Source organism: Coregonus lavaretus (genome assembly GCF_964263955.1).
Source record: "Coregonus lavaretus genome assembly, chromosome: 19".
Taxonomy (NCBI): Eukaryota; Metazoa; Chordata; class Actinopteri; order Salmoniformes; family Salmonidae; genus Coregonus; species Coregonus lavaretus.
This window is the reverse complement of record NC_140006.1, coordinates 3,405,836-3,423,564: the sequence shown is the minus strand read 5'-3', so window position 1 is coordinate 3,423,564 and position 17,729 is coordinate 3,405,836. Positions and strand designations below refer to the sequence as shown.

The 17,729-nt window shown below is 41.6% G+C and overlaps 1 pseudogene across 1 annotated transcript in view; it reads right to left on the bottom strand.

The window, feature by feature from the left end:
• The window catches only part of LOC311146915 (peroxisome proliferator-activated receptor alpha-like), a 37,493-nt pseudogene that overhangs the window by 2,852 nt on the left and 16,912 nt on the right, over positions 1-17,729 (bottom strand). The window contains exons 3-6 of the transcript in view: positions 10,568-10,706; positions 3,116-3,318; positions 1,234-1,491; positions 718-992 (exon numbers count right to left, since the gene is read on the bottom strand). The product of the transcript in view is annotated as a peroxisome proliferator-activated receptor alpha-like (transcript). The remainder of the gene's footprint in view (positions 1-717; positions 993-1,233; positions 1,492-3,115; positions 3,319-10,567; positions 10,707-17,729) is intronic.

The following is a 17,729-nucleotide window of genomic DNA, read 5'->3' as shown; positions in this document are numbered from 1 at the left end:
GAAAGTTACTAAATCGCTTTCAACACAAGCAGATGCACATTGCATTGCGATGGGGCAGTGAAGTGGCGTCAACCTATCAGAAGAGGAAGACGTGGCTTATATGGGGCGTGACTTTAAGTAATTATTTTTCGCCACCCGTCAGAGTGGATGTCATTCAAGTTAATCTGTTCTGTTGTATTCACCATTGCTAAGCTTTAGGCTTGTACACTGCCTGCGTTGAATCTAAAATTCTTGCATAATTCTACGTGGTATTTAAAAGCCTGTTTAAGGCTTCCATTGTTAAGAAGGTACTATTTGACTACAATATTGTGGCCAATAAATGTGATTGTTTTATGTTGAAGACGCCAAAGGTCATTTTGGAATCACTATATCATGTTGTTGAACCACTGTAATTTCTTGATTTGTGGGGAATTTATAGAATTGCTTGTAACCCAGTTGAAGTAATTTGGATAGGTAGATACAAAGTGAAAAATAGAATTGGAGCAAGATAAAAAATGGGTTTTATTTACAGGAAATATTATTTTCTGTATACAAGCAATGTATACAGCAGTGTAAATAATCATTGTACCATCTAATCCGCTGTGAAATATATTTTCAATAACCAAATTGGTTTATTGTAACCAGTTGAAACAATTTTTTTAGTTTGATCCAAATAGTTTTTTTTTTTTTTTTACAGTGTACTGCATTGGCCTAGCTATGCATCCGCCATAGCTGCACCATAGTCAAAAGGGTCTGTGTTTTGTATTTTACCTTCACAGCAGATGATAGTGGCCACGAACAGCACCAGGTCACTGTCGTCCAACGCTAAGGAGTTAAACCTCATGGCGAACTGGAACTTGGGCTCCATCATGTCGCTGAAGGGCCACCATAGACTCTTGAGGAACTCCCGGGTAATGAACCCTCCTCCGCTCGCCACCAGGACGCCATCTTTGTTCATACAGGAGGCCAGGAGGGTGAAGAGGGCCTCGTACACCCCGTACTTCAACAGTCACCTGCAGAGTATGGGGGTCAATCAATGCCAGTTAACTTCAATTAATTCTGGAAGAAAATGTAGATTATTATTAGTAGAAGTAGTAGAAAACTATTCTCAGGCGGAAATTGTTTTTGTAGAAGATTCATCCATAAAACAACAACAGACATTTCACAAGGAATATGATACAATATACACAACATAACATGAACCACACATTGCACATACATCAAGTTCTACAAATCCTAACACTGGTCACCCACTTGGTAATTCAGGTCCAGGCACTGGAAGCCTGGTACGGACTTGGTGAATTCTGTGAGCTCTGTCACAGTCTCCACAGAGAATCATTGGGAGCAGTGGAACAGCCTGGCCTCTGCCTCCCTCGCCTGGAGCTCTTCGGGCCCAGACCCTACTCCATCTGGGCCTACACCACCACCTCCTCCACCTCCTCCACCCACCAGCCGTGCCATCACTGTCCGCTCAGCCAGCTGGAGTGTCTCCATGTCGTGGATGACAAAAGGCTGCCGGAAAGAAGAGAAGAGAGAAAGACTAACCTAGTTCAGTACATAATACAGTGTTATAAGCATAGTTAGGTCATGTATAGTATATTACACATTCTGGACCGGTTTCCTGGATCCAGATTAAACCTAGTCCATGATTAAAAATCATTCTCAATAAAAAGTCTTCATTGAAAGTGTGTTTTAGCCCAACTCTAGGCTTAATCTGGGTCCAGGAAACGTGTCCTAAATGTTGTGCATGATATAGGCTGCCAGAGATGGGCGCCAGTGAGCAGTCAATGACTAGTAGTACACAATTTTTTTTTGTTTATTGTCACAGTAAATTACTGTATAATCAACAGTAACATACTGTATAAAATGAATACAGTAGATTACTGTAAATTGCATTGCATTGTGGAATTTTTTTTAACGGACTGGAAATATTGGATGTATTTTGGCCATTACCGTAAAAAAAATGCTATGTAAAACACAGTAGCTGTGCACTTACCAATCAAAAAGAATGCCACACAAAAAGCACATGGGCAACCAAATCAAAGCTGTTTTGTTAGTTTATATACATTGCTTTCTTTGTGGCAATGCTGTTTTATATTAAAGAAAAAATATACAATTTGAAAGGCACATCATAAAACTAAATAACTTTGTTAAAAGTAAACCAAGCACACACAAAATAGGAGCTACATGTAAAATGCAGGCCCCTTGTGGAAATTAGGCAAATTGCACCATCACTTAGCCTAAATTCAAACAACTCTCACTCTCCCCTTCCCTTACAATAGATTACAGTACCATTAATGGTACCGTCAATGGATTACAGTAGCGGCATTGATACCATAAAACTGTTTTGTTTACGGTAACTTACTGGCAGCCAGTTACCTGTAAATTACTGTAAAATATCTGTAATCATTATCAGATTTCCCAGCATGCTCTACTGCAGGTAGATTTTTTGGAATAGTTTTTAATATCTGCATTTTTGTATGTACATTGAATGATTAATCTTATGCTACACAAAGATAAATAACGTACATGTTTCTAAACTAATCCAATGAGTTAGATTTTTTGCACCCGTTACTGAAATGGTTGTTCCAGTTTAAATGGCTTAGGTCAAGGGTGTCAAACTCAATCCACGGAGGGCCTAGACTCCTAAGTCCTAGACTACCAGGTGAGGGGAATTCCTTACTAATTAGTGACCTTAAGTCATCAAATCAAGTACAAGGGTGGAGCGAAAACCCACAGACACTTGGCCCTCCGTGGAATGAGTTGGACACATGCACTAGGCGAAATGTATGGGTGTGGGGATAACATTATAAATATTCATGTTTCGTAGTTCGGATGAATTTTAATTAGGACATATTCGCTTACGATCTCACTTGATGAAAGCCACAGGACTGAACATGGCTGAATGCAACAACCATGTCTCTGTCACTAACAAGTACAGTCATGTTAACTCTACAATTCATTCGAAAGGCACTCTGGGAAATATGCAAATTAGCCTTTACAGTAAGAATATGTTACCGTAAAATTATTGCAGTAGCATTATTGGTACTGTAAATCAATTAGTGTAACATTAAAACAACAGGATATTTACAGTGTGGTTTTCATTAAAGCAAAGTAATGAAATTCTCCCACTCACCGGTGTGCAGGTCTTGCCGGTCAGTATGACCCGTGCTTTAGCCTTGTTCATGTTGAAGCTCTTCATGTAGGCTTCGTGGATCTGTCTGACCAGGGTCTTGTGGTCCACCTGCCTGGGGTCTCCTCCCGCCTCTCTCTCCCCCGTCTGGCGTTCTGCCTTCAGCTTTAACTTCTCTGACTGAGGCATCCGACCAAACCGGATAGCTGTGGGGTAGACCAGAAGGATGCACACATACGTAAGTCATCCACCCGCTGCATAATGTCAGTGTCCAAAAGATTCTCAGCTGTCTTCCTCTTCCAGCCATTGGAGCTGGGTCGGGGAGATGGAGTGGAGGTTGATGGTGTTGCAGGGCAGAGAGCACGGGTGCATCTGGACAGTGGGTTGGGTGTTGGTGAGAAGGGCCTGGGCGTTGGAGAGAGTGGCCGGGGATGAGCCCTCAGGGCTCAGCTCAATCTCTGGACTGTCCAAACCCCAGTTGTCTGATAATCGGTGGGACACACACCCACGGCAGCTGCACTCCTCGTCTCCTTCACCCTTTTCAGATTGTGAACATATCGGTCCCGAATCTTTCTCCATGTTTATTTGATGTCAGTATCGGTAATTTGTCCCTCCAGCTGTTGACATTTGCTTGCTTGTCCAAATACAACCGCATCAGAGGGTTGAAAAGGTTATTGTATTGTCTCACCAGCTCGCACAGACACTCCTCCAAACTGGACATAGACATAATTCCGCTTAGCAAATCTCAAAAATAAAAAGCACAAAAAAGGAAGCTTGCAAGTAGTAGTAGTGAAGTAGCAGAACGTCCATCTCTTCTGTGTTTATACCAGAAGAAATACCGGAAAATATGGGATGTAGACACAGACGTTGCAAAACTCACTCAATACTGCCCCTCAGTCTTCGCAAGGAATATTACGTCAGGTCTCAATTTCCAGGTAGGAAAAAACTGCGTCGGCAATGTTTGCTATTGTCTGTAGACCGCTTTAACGGAGGGAAGTTGTCGTTTGCTGCTGGATAGGGCAGCCGGCAACGAAGACAGGTAGTGAGGGTGAATTTGGAAAACCAGATAAGATACTGGGGTTGCTAGGAGTGCGAGTCATCTCCCCGGCTTTTGGGAACAGACTGTTTTGTAGCGTGTTCTTGGACATGCAAATTAATTGGCTAAGCTTTGTCGTGGAAATTCTACACATGGGACACTCAAAGTCAATCTTAAATGAATCATTGTTTATTAACAGTTAACTGGAGAGGTTCCAACAAACTTGATGCACCATAGTGAACATCTGTCAGGAGCTCTACCGGGGCAGTCCCGTTATTTCTGTTATATACTGCAGACAAGTTATATTTGCATGATTTAGCTTATTCATCATTCATCATTAATTCATCATTAATGTTTGCTTCAATCATGTGACCGACCAATGCTGGTTCATGCATGTGCAGTGACGTGACTTGCATTCATGTGATGACTGTTATTTATCGAATCCACTAACTATGTTTAATTGTCACTCGATTAAATTAATCATGTAACAATTAACTAATTAGGAATTTAGGGCACCACGGAAGAAGTTGTTTAACGAGTTACCATCTCCCGAATTAAACTCTTAGATGATATATGTTATATATTTATAACTTATTAAATCATTACCTCATCAGTCTCATTCTGAACGTCGCATAATCCTTGAACCTGCAAGAACCCTAACCTTATTGATGAATTAGCAATACACAAATTGGGTTAACCTCTACGGGATCGGTGTCCCATATATGGGACGGTTGAGCTAACGTGCGCTAATGAGATTAGCATGACTGTTGTAAGTAACAGCAAACTTTTCCAGGACATAGACATGTCTTATATGGGCAGAAAGCTTAAATTCTTGTTAATCTAACTGCACTGTCCAATTTACAGTTGCTACATTTACATTTACATTTTAGTCATTTAGCAGACGCTCTTATCCAGAGCGACTTATTACAGTGAAAAAATGCCATGCTATTGTTTGATGAGAGTGCAAAACAACAAAAAACATATCACGGTAAATGGTTTGATACATTCACATCTGAAGTTAAATAATGTACTTACATTCAATACTCTTGCTCTGATTTGTCATCCTAAGAGTCCCAGAGATAAAATGTAGCATAGTTTTGTTTGATAAAATCAATTTTTATATTCAAATGTAGGAACTGGGTTCTACAGTTTGAGCCCCTGCTGTCTCTGGCGCCACACTGACACCGCCCGGCCATCTAGATGTGTGAAAGTTAGTGTATGAGCTAATGAACATCATGTTTGGCATTCCTGGGCGTGTGTAAACTTACCATATCATTTTTTTATGTTCTCTATAGTTATGTACTTGAAAATTTATCAATTGACCAATTCTGCACATTTGGGGAGACTTGATACAAAATAGTCCAGTATTGCAGTGCTTCACTGGATCAATCTGAAACTTTGCACACATACACTGCTGCCATCTAGTGGCCAAAACCTAAATTGCGCCTAAACGGTAATACTTTATTGTGGCCTTCTCTTGCATTTCAAAGATGATGGACCTGAGCTACAGGCAGTTAGATTTGGGTATGTCATTTTAGGCGAAAATTTAAAAGAGTGTCCAATCCTTAAGAGGTTAATTATTTATTTACTAACTAACTAAATAATAACACAGAATACATAATCACACACACACGGTATAGGTTATCAAAAAGGGAGGGGTCAATAGAAAGAGAGCGAAAGGGAGAGACAAAGATATTCAACTTATCGTTATTACATTTGGAAACCACCGCTCATTCGGATAAGAAACTCCAGCCGACGTGAAGCTCCTGCTGCACGTTGGCTGGTCTGTAGAGGTTCAACCATTTGTAACGTGAGCTCGCGCTTCACGTCGGCTGGTCTTTCTCATTCAAAGTTCTAACCATTCTAAAAGTGTAGTCGCCACTCTCACGTTTTCTGGTCTAACCATTTTCAGCCATGTATCCATAGCTCCACGCTTCCTGATCTAATGTTAATTTGTCTTTCAAGCCTTTATGCACTCTTGGTAAAAGGGGCGTTCCTACTTGCTGACATGATCGCTGATGGCACTTGGGGCGTGGCTAGTTACTGTGCAAAGGATATGATTATCTCTTATGACTAATATCACATTCCTATCTTAACAAAAATAGTTTCATCCATTTTCATATCACATAGACAACGTATTGGATGGAAACTTGACAGATAAAGGGGGTGTCCTTCCTAAATTACAGTATTTGGTTCATAAAGTTTTTAATTACATCACAAAATAATAAACAATATGACATGATTATTCTTTAGATCCCCACTGACCATTCGGATGTTAGGAATATTGTTCCAGTGTTTACTTTTTGGACGTCTCAGCAAAGGCTCTGGAACAAAGAAGATCTAATTCTTCCCACACTAGAGACCAAAATGAGTCCTTTTCTGCAAACTATTTATGACCGGCTGTTAAGTCATAAAACCAGCCCAACTCCCCCTTCTCCTCTCCTGTGGGAGAGAGGGGGGGTCTGGCTATCTGTCATTTGCCAAGCTGATCTGGCACCTTTGATCCTAAAAATGACCACGGGATGTCCTGGTTGTGGATCATCGTTGCGGTCCCCATCTGGTGGTTTACCCTAGTAGGGTTTCTGCAAGCTGCAGACCACCACAAGAATGGGCAGGGGATGTCCGGGTTGGGAATCGCCGTTCTGGACCCGTCGCCCGGTCGTCCAGGCTGGTAGATCTGGGCAGTAACTTAGGCAGATGTTAACAACGCACACACACTCACGAAATACATCATTACATTTCTTCCCCAAATGAGCGGCGTTGTGTCACTAACTGGTGGTCGTATGGGGAACTTGTTTGTGGCACTATCAGTTCCTAAGTCAAAGAAAATTAAAGTAAAAATGACTAAACGTCTTTTTTTTTTTTTTCAAGGGGTCCTTTCGATAGATACCCCTCGTGGATTACTGTGTTGCAGCTAGCATTCGGAGAAGACAGTGTGGTCAGTGGAGATGACACAGTTACCTGTGACCATACTTGGTTGCTTTTCCAATCCATTAGAGGGATCAAACGATCCATCAAGTCTGCTCTGAGTAGCGGGGGTTCACTTTCAAGGCTGGTAACATACACAGGGTGAACAAGCGATACGTCTTGGAAGTGTAGTTTCAGCATGAGTCTCAATGTGAGAGAAGAGGTAGTCTGAGTGACACCTCAAAAGTTTAATGCCGCATATTTCCGTTTTTAACCAACGTTCAGCTGGGTTAAAAGCCATTTTGAGATCACTTAACAACGTTTGAGAGATGAGCGACATTGTTGAGCCTGAATTAATTGGCGCATAACAGGTTAAGCAGTCCTCCAGGACTGTTTCCAGGTATGTGCTGTTTGAGTTGCGTTTTGTGGTCATATTCCCCACAAAGTGGAGTGGTTGTTCGCAACTACGTGATGTGTCATATGTGTTCATGGTGAAGACAGATCGACTTATCGGGGTTTGAGTGGCATTGGCTATTGCGATGTTTTTTACCTTTTGATTCGCAACATTTGTATCAGAGTCTATAGACAAAGCCTGTGGGCTTGTTTCTTGATTGAGTGGGCCCTGGATAGGGTCTCGAGTGAGAGCGGGAGTCATTTGATTGTTTACGTCCTTGCTAAGGGTGTTAATTCTGGCGGACCTGTTTTCCGCCAATTCCATGTCTAGTCATAGTGACTTAACTTGATCCCTTTTCTCAAATTTTTCTCACTTTAGTTCTTCTCTTAGTAGAACTTCTAGAGTGCATCGGTCTGTGTTTTGGTCGACATTGAACCTTTTTTTACCCTTGTGCTCTGACACGTTGTGTGGGTTGGGTGCAGGAACGTAACGATCAGGTTGATTGTAGCGGTTGTTGTTTTCCTGGCGACGTACTTTACAGTTATTTCGACCGCGTGGGTATTGGTATCGTGGTCTCATGGTAGAAACCGTTGTTGTGCGTCATCACTCAACGCTTCAATACCTGATAATGCACTCTGTAACTGGAGTGAGTGCTCCTGATCAATCTTCAAACCCGAGATTACAGGGCTCTTAGATTTGCGCACTTTTGATGCCTCAAAAGCTGTGCTTGCAAGCCTTCTGAGGTCTGAGATTGGCAAACCAACGTGGGGTGTAGGTAAGTAGGTAATGAAGGTGGAATACATGTTCGACAGAAACATTCGTTTGAATGGTAATAGCTCGTCCATTCCTGTTTCAGTGAGTAGACCAAAGTAAGCTGAATGAAGGCTATGATAGTAAGCTTGTGGGTGTTCATTCCGAGCTTGTTTGACAGTGTTAGCCAGTGAGCTGTCATGTTTGTGAGTCGCAGAACCACTGAATACTTTTTTCAAAGCCGTGGCAAGTTTAGCGTAGTCGTTTTGCACGTGTTGCTGTTGTAGACGAATGAACCTTGTCACGTGTCTATTCGACGTTCACTTCAACAGGTAAAGCATGTCAGAACCCGTAGCGTTCGGGTAGCCATCCAATGCATACTCTATGTCTCAGCGTCGTTTGGCTTACCTGGAACGGGGTCAAAGGTGCGGAAGTTTTTGACGGGGGGGGTCTGGCTATCTGTCAGCCATTTGCCAAGCTGATCTGGCACCTTTGATCCTCACCAAGGAGAGAGTTATGACACATGTGACAGACCAATACCTCACGAGGCTTCTTCTCTCTAAGCTTAGACCTTGAAACTGAGATATCTTTCGTTCTAAAAACAAGGGTCTGGTCGTCAAACAAAGAACACAGAAATTGGTTACTAGAAAAGCACAAACATAAGATTTGTGCACTCCTCTGTTCTATGTAATTCATCAGGCTAAAACCTACGGTGTCGTGACGTGACTCATTATTGTGATGACTATTATTTATCGAATAATTACCTACTATGTTTAATTGTTACTAGATTAAATTAATCATATAACAATTAACTCATTAGGAATTTGGGGAACCATGGGAAAAGTTGTTTAACGAGTTACCGTTTCCCGAATTAACTCTAAAGATATCTAGATATCTCTTATCATTTAACAGTCATTTATTAATAATTTACCTCATATCAGTCTCATTCTGAAAGTCGTAGACTCTAAAGAGGGGCGTTTCCGTCATACTGACATGCTCTCTGAGCTCCCTGGCTAGTTACGAGGCAAAAGTATTATCATCACTATGATTTTGTTAGAAAGCTAAAATCACATTCCTATCTTCACGAAAACATTGTCTTCCTCCTTGATATTTTCTACCCAAGGTAAAGGATGTATACCTGATATACACAGTGTAAAAGCTCTTCAAGTCACAATGTTTTCGTTGTAACGCCTTTATAAAATTTTTATGACATCACAAAATAGACATTCATTTTCTATATTCCATTTCTCATCATTCCCAACGTTTGGATGTTGAAATATATTGTCCCAATGTTCATTGTTGGATGTTGAAGTTTTTGGGCGGCAAAAAGTATCTGAAACAAAGGCATTCCTTTCACCAGACTAGAACGCCAGAGATAGATTCTCCTCCTCTCTAATTTATGGCAGTATTAAGGTGTCAAGACCGGCACAGCCCCCTGTGGGTAAGAGAGTCTGGTTGTTGTCGGCCATTTGCCAAGCTGATATGAGGCCTTTGATCCTCACCCAGGGAGAGTCATGACAACGGCGATCAACCTGAATCCGAGTATAGCCTAGTTGTTATTCCTGTCCAGTTTGTAGCCTTTTCAGTGCACCTTGAATACATATCCACTGCCGGTCTGCCACTCCGACCGGCCCAACGGTGGTGCACACGCCCTGCCCCATGGGGGGTCCGTCAGCTAGGAGAGCTAAGTGTTTTTAAATGTTACATTTAAATGTTCAGTGTTATGTCTAGGTCCTCTTTCATTGGCCTAGTCTTGTTAAATGGGTTATGTGGGGCGGACAGAACAGGGATTGCAGTGCATAGCTCAAAGTGGGGGGTTCTATGACTTTATTATCAGGTGTGGGTCCGTGTGTAGGCTATTATGCCCCTGTGTGCAGTGAATTTGCATGTTTGTACAATTGTGTTTCATTGGGATATGCCAAGTTTGCAGTGAAGTAGTAGTAGAACCTTGGATGTTCAGTTCTCCTTAACCATATACCTCACTAGTGTGTGTGTGTAGCTTCACTTTTTAGCAAGTTATCGCACTTAATAGCCTGTGTGCCTTACACCTTCTTCGGCTCATTGCAGCCTTCTGATTGGGTTACAGAGACTGCAGGAATTCAGTAGGTCGCCTAGCATTTCATGCACGCTGCCTTATGAAATTTTGTAGCTAATAAAAATCATTGTTTGCTATTTCTGTGTTGAGTTTTGGTGTGTCCTATCCTCTGAAGCTGGACCATACCAGTCAAACAAAGGTGGTGGCAGAGTAACGCTACTCTGCTCAATCCAGTACTTGCCCCACCTCTCGGGTGGTCTAGCGAGCTTTATTACACGACTATTTTATATACTATTATATACTGGGACACTCAGGGACTGACTAAGTTCTTACCGTTGTTGGACATGCCCACAGCAAGGCACTTGTGGAAGCGACAGTATTGGCACTTGTTGCGGTTCTTCTTCTGTATTTTACAGTGTCGGTCACAGTTGTCATATTCCAACTTCAGTCTGATGGTCCTTCTGAAGAATCCCTGTCAGAAAGACAAAGATATTTCCTTAAAATGTGGTTAACAGAAGCAAACAGTACAAACTTTTTAGAGTCAACTGATCACCATATTGCCTGTTTTTATAGGTCCAATTCAGTCATTTTTATCTCAGTATCATATCATTTCTGGGTCACAATTAAGTACCTTACCGTGATTGTTTTAAATTAAAATGGTAAAAATAAACAAATAGCTTCTTAGCAAAGAACAATTTCTCAAACAAGAACTTTGCTACACTGTCTGTGTTGGGAGAGGAAAACTGAAAACTAGATGATATTGGCAGAGAGATTTTGAACTCTTTCTTATAGAGGGTTGCCAGGTGACGTAGGACGCCTCCTGGCAGCCATGTTAGAAGACCACCGCATCAATCCTCTGACAAAAACAGCTGAGTGGTTACCCCAAGCTACATGATAACAGTGCCTAAAACTAGTTGATTCATCACCATGGTCAATTTCTGTGCAGTATTTAGCTGCTCTAACAAGGCAGGAAAGACACTAAGTTAGCCCAACATTAGCTAGCTAAATAACTTGTAGTCTAACTATTAGCATGCATCTCCCTCATAGGCTGCGCGTGAGTTTCAAGTTTTGGGAAGCAATTTTGTCACATAATTTTTTTTCCTAATGTAAGCCTATTATTCCTAATGTGATGAGTAGTTTGGATAGTCATAATTTATTAGGCTATTAATATAACTCAATCTAATCACTGTGCATGGCTGAGTGCATAGTGGCATAGGCCTATAGGCTATATCAGAAATGTTGCTTTCCTTTGCACGGGAAAATGTGGCCTTTGATAAACACATTTCATGCAATTCTACTACACTTTATACACTACATGACCAACAGTATGTGGACACCTGCTCGACTAACATCTCATTCCAAAATCATGGCCATTAATATGGAGTTGGTCCCCCCTTTGCTGCTATAACAGCCTCCACTCTTCTGGGAAGGCTTTCCACTAGATGTTAGAACATTTTCTGAGGGGACATGCTTCCATTCAACCATAAGAGCATTAGTGAGGTCGGGCACAGACCATGGCTCGCAGTCGGCCTTCAAATTCATCCCAAATGTATTCGATGGGGTTGAGGTCAGGGCTCTGTGCAAGTCACTGCTGAAACATGAAAGGGCCTTCCCCAAACTGTTGCCACAAAGTTGGAAGCACAGAATCGTCTAGAATGTCATTGTATGCTGTTGGATTAAGATTGATCTTCACTGGAACTAAGGGGCATAGCCCGAACCATGAAAAAAAAACAGACCATTATTCCACTATGCATTCGGGCAGGTAGCGTTCTCCTGGCATCTGCCAAACCCAGATTCGTCCTTCAGACTGCCAGATGGTGAAGGGTGATTCATCACTCCAGAGAACGCAATTCAACTGCTCCAGAGTCTAATGGCGGCAAGCTTTATACCACTCCAGCCGACGTTTGGCATTACTTGTGTGCAGCAGCTCGGCCATGGAAACCCATTTCAAGAACTTCCCGACAAACAGTTATTGTGCTGAAGTTGCTTCCAGTGGCAGTTTGGAACTCGGTAGTGAGTGTTGCAACCAAGGACAGACGATTTTTACGTGCTTCAGCACTCGGCGGTCCCATTCTGTGAGCTTGTGTGGCCTATCACTTCGCGGCTGAGCCATTGTTGCTCCTAGACATGTCCACTTCACAATAACAGCACTAACAGTTGACGGGGCAGCGCTAGCAGGGCAGAAATTTGACGAACTGACTTGTTGGAAAGGTGGAATCCTATGAAGGTGCCACGTTGAAAGTCACTGAGCTCTTCAGTAAGGCCCTTCTACTGCCAATGTTTGTCTATGGAGATTGCATGGCTGTGTACTCGATTTTATACACCTGTCAGCAAGGGTGTGGATGAAATAGCAGAATCCACTAATTTGAAAATGTAATTAGAACCCTTGACTTTTTCCCCATTGTTACGTTATAACCTTATTCTAAAATTGATTAAATTGTTTTTTCCCTCATCAATCTACACACTTTTAGAAATGTTTGCAAATGTATAAAATATAAAAAAGGGAAATATAACATTTACATAAGTATTCAGACCGTTTACTCAGTACTTTGTTGACGCACCTTTGGCAGCGATTACAGCATTGAGTCTTCTTGTCTATGACACTACAAGATTGGCACACCTCTATTTGGGAGTTTCTCCCATTCTTCTCTGCAGATTCTCTCAAGCTCTGTCAAGTTGGATGGGGAGCGTTGCAGCACAGCTATTTCAAGGTCTCTCCAGAGATGTTAGATCGGGTTCAAGTCCAGGCTCTGGCTGGGCCACTCAAGAACATTCAGAGACTTGTACCGAAGCCATCTTTCTTCCATCTCCACAGAGGAACTCTAGAGCTCTGTCAGAGTGACCATCGAGTTCTTGGTCACCTCCCTGACCAAGGTCCTTCTCCCCCGGTTGCTCAGTTTTGCTGGCGGCCAGTTCTAGGAAGAGTCTTGGTGGTTCCAAACTTCTTCCATTTAAGAATGCACTGTCAACTGTGCCACTGTGTTCTTGGGGACCTTCAATGCTGCAGACATTTTTTTGGTACCCTTCCCCAGATCTGTGCCTCGACATAATCCTGTCTCGGAGTTATACGGAAAATTCCTTCAACCTCATGGCTTGATTTTGCTCTGACATGCACTGTCAACTGTGGGACCTTATATAGAGAGGTGTGTGCCTTTCTAAATCATGCCCAATCAATTGAATTTACCACAGGTGGACTCCAATTAAGTTGTAGAAACATCTCAAGGATGATCAATGGAAACAGGATACACCTGCGCTCAATTTCGAGTCTCATAGCAAAGGGTCCGAATTCTTATGTAAATAAGGTATTTCAGTTTTGTTTTTTATACATTTGCTAAAATTTCTAAAAACCTGTTTTCACTTTGTCATTATGGGGTGTTGTGTGTAGATTGTGATTATCTTTAAAAAAAAAACTATTTTAGAATAAGGCTGTAATGTAACAATATGTGGAAAAAGTCAAGGGGTCTGAATACTTTCCGAAGGCACCCTACTCTGCTGACACTGACAAACAGATCAATAAAAAATGACCTTGTCTTGAATGAATCCATCTAATCTAGGCCTACCAAAAGGCGAGACACAAATTGTACAATATGACGTCCATCTAGCCTGGAGGAGGATATTACTGTACAAAAAAACTCCAGTTGCACTGACCCAATGATAATTTGTGTAAAATTAACAATTTCTGTATGGACCTCACTTTGTGCACGGGGGCTTTGTCATGCTGAAACAGGAAAGGGCCTTCCCCATACTTTTGCCACAAAGTTGTAAGCACAGAATCGTCTAGAATGTCATTGTATGCTGTAGTGTTAAGATTTACCTTCACTGGAACTAAGGGGCCTAGTCCAAACCATGAAAAACAGCCCCAGACCATTATTTCTCCTCCACCAAACTTTACAGTTGTTACTATGCATTGGGGCAGGTAGCGTTCTCCTGGCATCCGCCAAACCAGATTCATCCATCAGACTGCCAGATGGTAAAGCGTGATTCATCAATCCAGAGAACGTGTTTCCACTGCTCCAGAGTCCAATGGCAGTTTGGAACTCGGTAGTGAGTGTTGCAACCAAGGAAAGACGATTTTTATGCGGTACGCGCTTCAGCACTCGGCAGTCCCGTTCTGTGAGCTTGTGTGGCCTATCACTTCGCGGCTGAGCCGTTGTTGCTCCTAGACGTTTCCACTTCACAATAACAGCACTTACAGTTGACCGGGGCAGCTCTAGCAGGGCAGACATTTGACAAACTGACTTTTTGGAAAGGTGGCATCCTATGACGGTGCCATGTTGAATGTCACTGAGCTCTTCAGTAAGGCCATTCTACTGCCAATGTTTGTCTATGGAGATTGCATGGCTGTGTGCTCAATTTTATACACCTGTCAGCAACGAGTGTGGCTGAAATAGCTGAATCCACTAATTTGAAGGGGTATCCACATACTTTGTATACAGTTGAAGTCGGAAGTTTACATACACTTAGGTTGGAGTCATTAAAACTTGTTTTTCAACCACTACACAAATTTCTTGTTAACAAACTCTAGTTTTGGCAAGTCGGTTAGGACATCTACTTTGTGCATGACACAAGTAATTTTTCCAACAATTGTTTACAGACAGATTATTTCACTTAGAATTCACTGTATCACAATTGCAGTGGGTCAGAGGTTTACATACACTAAGTTGACTGTGCCTTTAAACAGCTTGGAAAATTGCAGAAAATGATGTCATGGCTTTAGAAGCTTCTGATAGGCTAATTGACATAATTTGAGTCAATTGGAGGTGTACCTGTGGATGTATTTCAAGGCCTACATTCAAACTCAGAGCCTCTTTGCTTGACATCATGGGAAAATCAAAAGAAATCAGCCAAGACCTCAGAAATAGAATTGGAGACCTCCACAAGTCTGGTTCATCCTTGGGAGCAATTTCCAAACGCCTGAAGGTACCACGTTCATCTGTACAAACAATAGTACGCAAGTATAAACACCATGGGACCACGCAGCCGTCATACCGCTCAGGAAGGAGACGCATTCTGTCTCCTAGAGATTAACGTACTTTGGTGCAAAAAGTGCAAATCAATCCCATTACAACAGCAAAGGACCTTGTGAAGATGCTGGAGGAAACAGGCACAAAAGTATCTATATCCACAGTAAAACGAGTCCTATATCGACATAACATGAAAGGCCACTCTGCAAGGAAGAAGCCACTGTTCCAAAACCGCCATAAAAAAGCCAGACTACGGTTTGCAACTGCACATGGGGACAAAGATCGTACTTTTTTGAGAAATGTCCTCTGGTCTGATGAAACAAAAATAGAACTGTTTGGCCATAATGACCATCATTATGTTTAGAGGAAAAAGGGGAAGCTTGCAAGCCGAAGAACACCATCCCAACCGTGAAGCACGGGGGTGGCAGCATCATGCTGTGGGGGTGCTTTGCTGCAGGAGGGACTGGTGCACTTCACAAAATAGATGGCATCATGAGGAAGGAAAATGATGTGGATATATTGAAGCAACATCTCAAGACATCAGTCAGGAAGTTAAAGCTTGGTCGGAAATGGGTCTTCCAAATGGACAATGACCCCAAGCATACTTCCAAAGTTGTGGCAAAATGGCTTAAGGACAACAAAGTCAAGGTATTGGAGTGGCCATCATAAAGCCCACACCTCAATCCTATAGAACATTTGTGGGCAGAACTGAAAAAGCGTGTGCGAGCAAGGAGGCCTACAAACCTGACTCAGTTACACCAGCTCTGTCAGGAAGAATGGGCCAAAATTCACCCAACTTATTGTGGGAAGCTTGTGGAAGACTACCCAAAACGTTTGACCCAAGTTAAACAATTTAAAGGCAATGCTACCAAATACTAATTGAGTGTATGTAAACTTCTGACCCACTGGGAATGTGATGAAATAAATAAAAGCTGAAATAAATCATGCTCTCTACTATTATTCTGACATTTCACATTCTTAAAATAAAGTGGTGATCTGACCTAAAACAGGGAATTCTTACTAGGACTAAATGTCAGGAATTGTGAAAAACTGAGTTTAAATGTATTTGGCTAAGGTGTATGTAAACTTCCGACTTCAACTGTATATAGTATATTTGTACGTCTGTAACATTTACATTTACGTCATTTAGCAGACGCTCTTATCCAGAGCGACTTACAGTTAGTACCTTTGTCACTCATCATTATTCATGATTAATTTAGAACTATCCGTAATAATGGTAGCATTCACATTAATGTAGAAGTGTTAAGAAACATATTTTGTTCTTATTTACAATAAAAGTGACTCCAAAATGACACTACATTATTTACCATTCATTTCTATTGGGCACAAAATAATCTGAAACACAACCAAAACAAACAGCAAATGCATCCAACAAGTTTGTAGAGTCACAAGCTTGATGTAATCATTGTGTGCTAGGAATATGGGACCAAATACTAAACCTTTGACTACTTTAATACAAACATAATTTAATTTGTCCCAATACTTTTGGTCCCCTAAAATGGGGGACTATGTACAAAAAGTGCATTAATTTCTAAACGGTTTACTCGATATGGATGACAATACCCTCAAATTAAAGCTGACAGTCTGCACTTTAACCTCATTGTATAATTTCAAATCCAAAGTGCTGGAGTACAGAGCCAAAATAACCAAAGATGTGTCACTGTCCCAATACTTTTGGAGCTCACTATATCTCTTTGTCTTCATAGTTTTTCTCACTAGGGAATGGAACTGGACAATCTTTTCATAATGTCCTCCCACAAAGGTACCTGCCCTATCCAGAGTAGCCTACTCTCTCCCTTCTCTGGCAGCTGGAGTTGCTAATCGTTTCACACTCTTCCATGGCTGTTAGCTATCAGTAGTTAGCTACAAATGCATTTCGAGTTAGTGTTTTTAATTTACAAAGATAAATACATCAAGATAGCCAACTAGCTAATATAAAGTTAGTTAGCTGGTGATATTAAATTCACTTAACCCTCCCGTTGTCCTAGGGTCAAAATGACCCGCCACTGTGTTGAACCAACTTTATTTAATTTTTATATTTTTTGGATCATTTGTGAGAAGGAGGCAGTGATACTTTCTTTAAAGTCTCACTGCCTCCTTCTCACAAATGATACCCAAAATAAAAAAATTAAATAAAGTTGGTTCAACACAGTGGCGGGTCATTTTGACCCTAGGACAACGGGAGGGTTAACTAGCTATATAGTAGGTAAAGTTAGCTAGCTACTGTTAACTAACATTACGTTAGCAGCTCATTTGAGTTAGCCTCAGCCTGCACACTAAGTTCCTGTAGCAAGCTAGCCATCTAATAATACATAGTACAAATATTTTTCAAAATATAGTTACTGACTTCAATAAGTTCTCCCACTGCCTCTGTTTTCTGGGTCCTTAGAAAACAAAATAATGGGCAGTCTTCCCGATGTTTCTAGTGGTAGCAAAACGCAGCCAGCCATGTGGGCGATTGGAGGACTTCCACCAGACTGACTCTGGTCTTCTAACATGGTGCCTGGTCT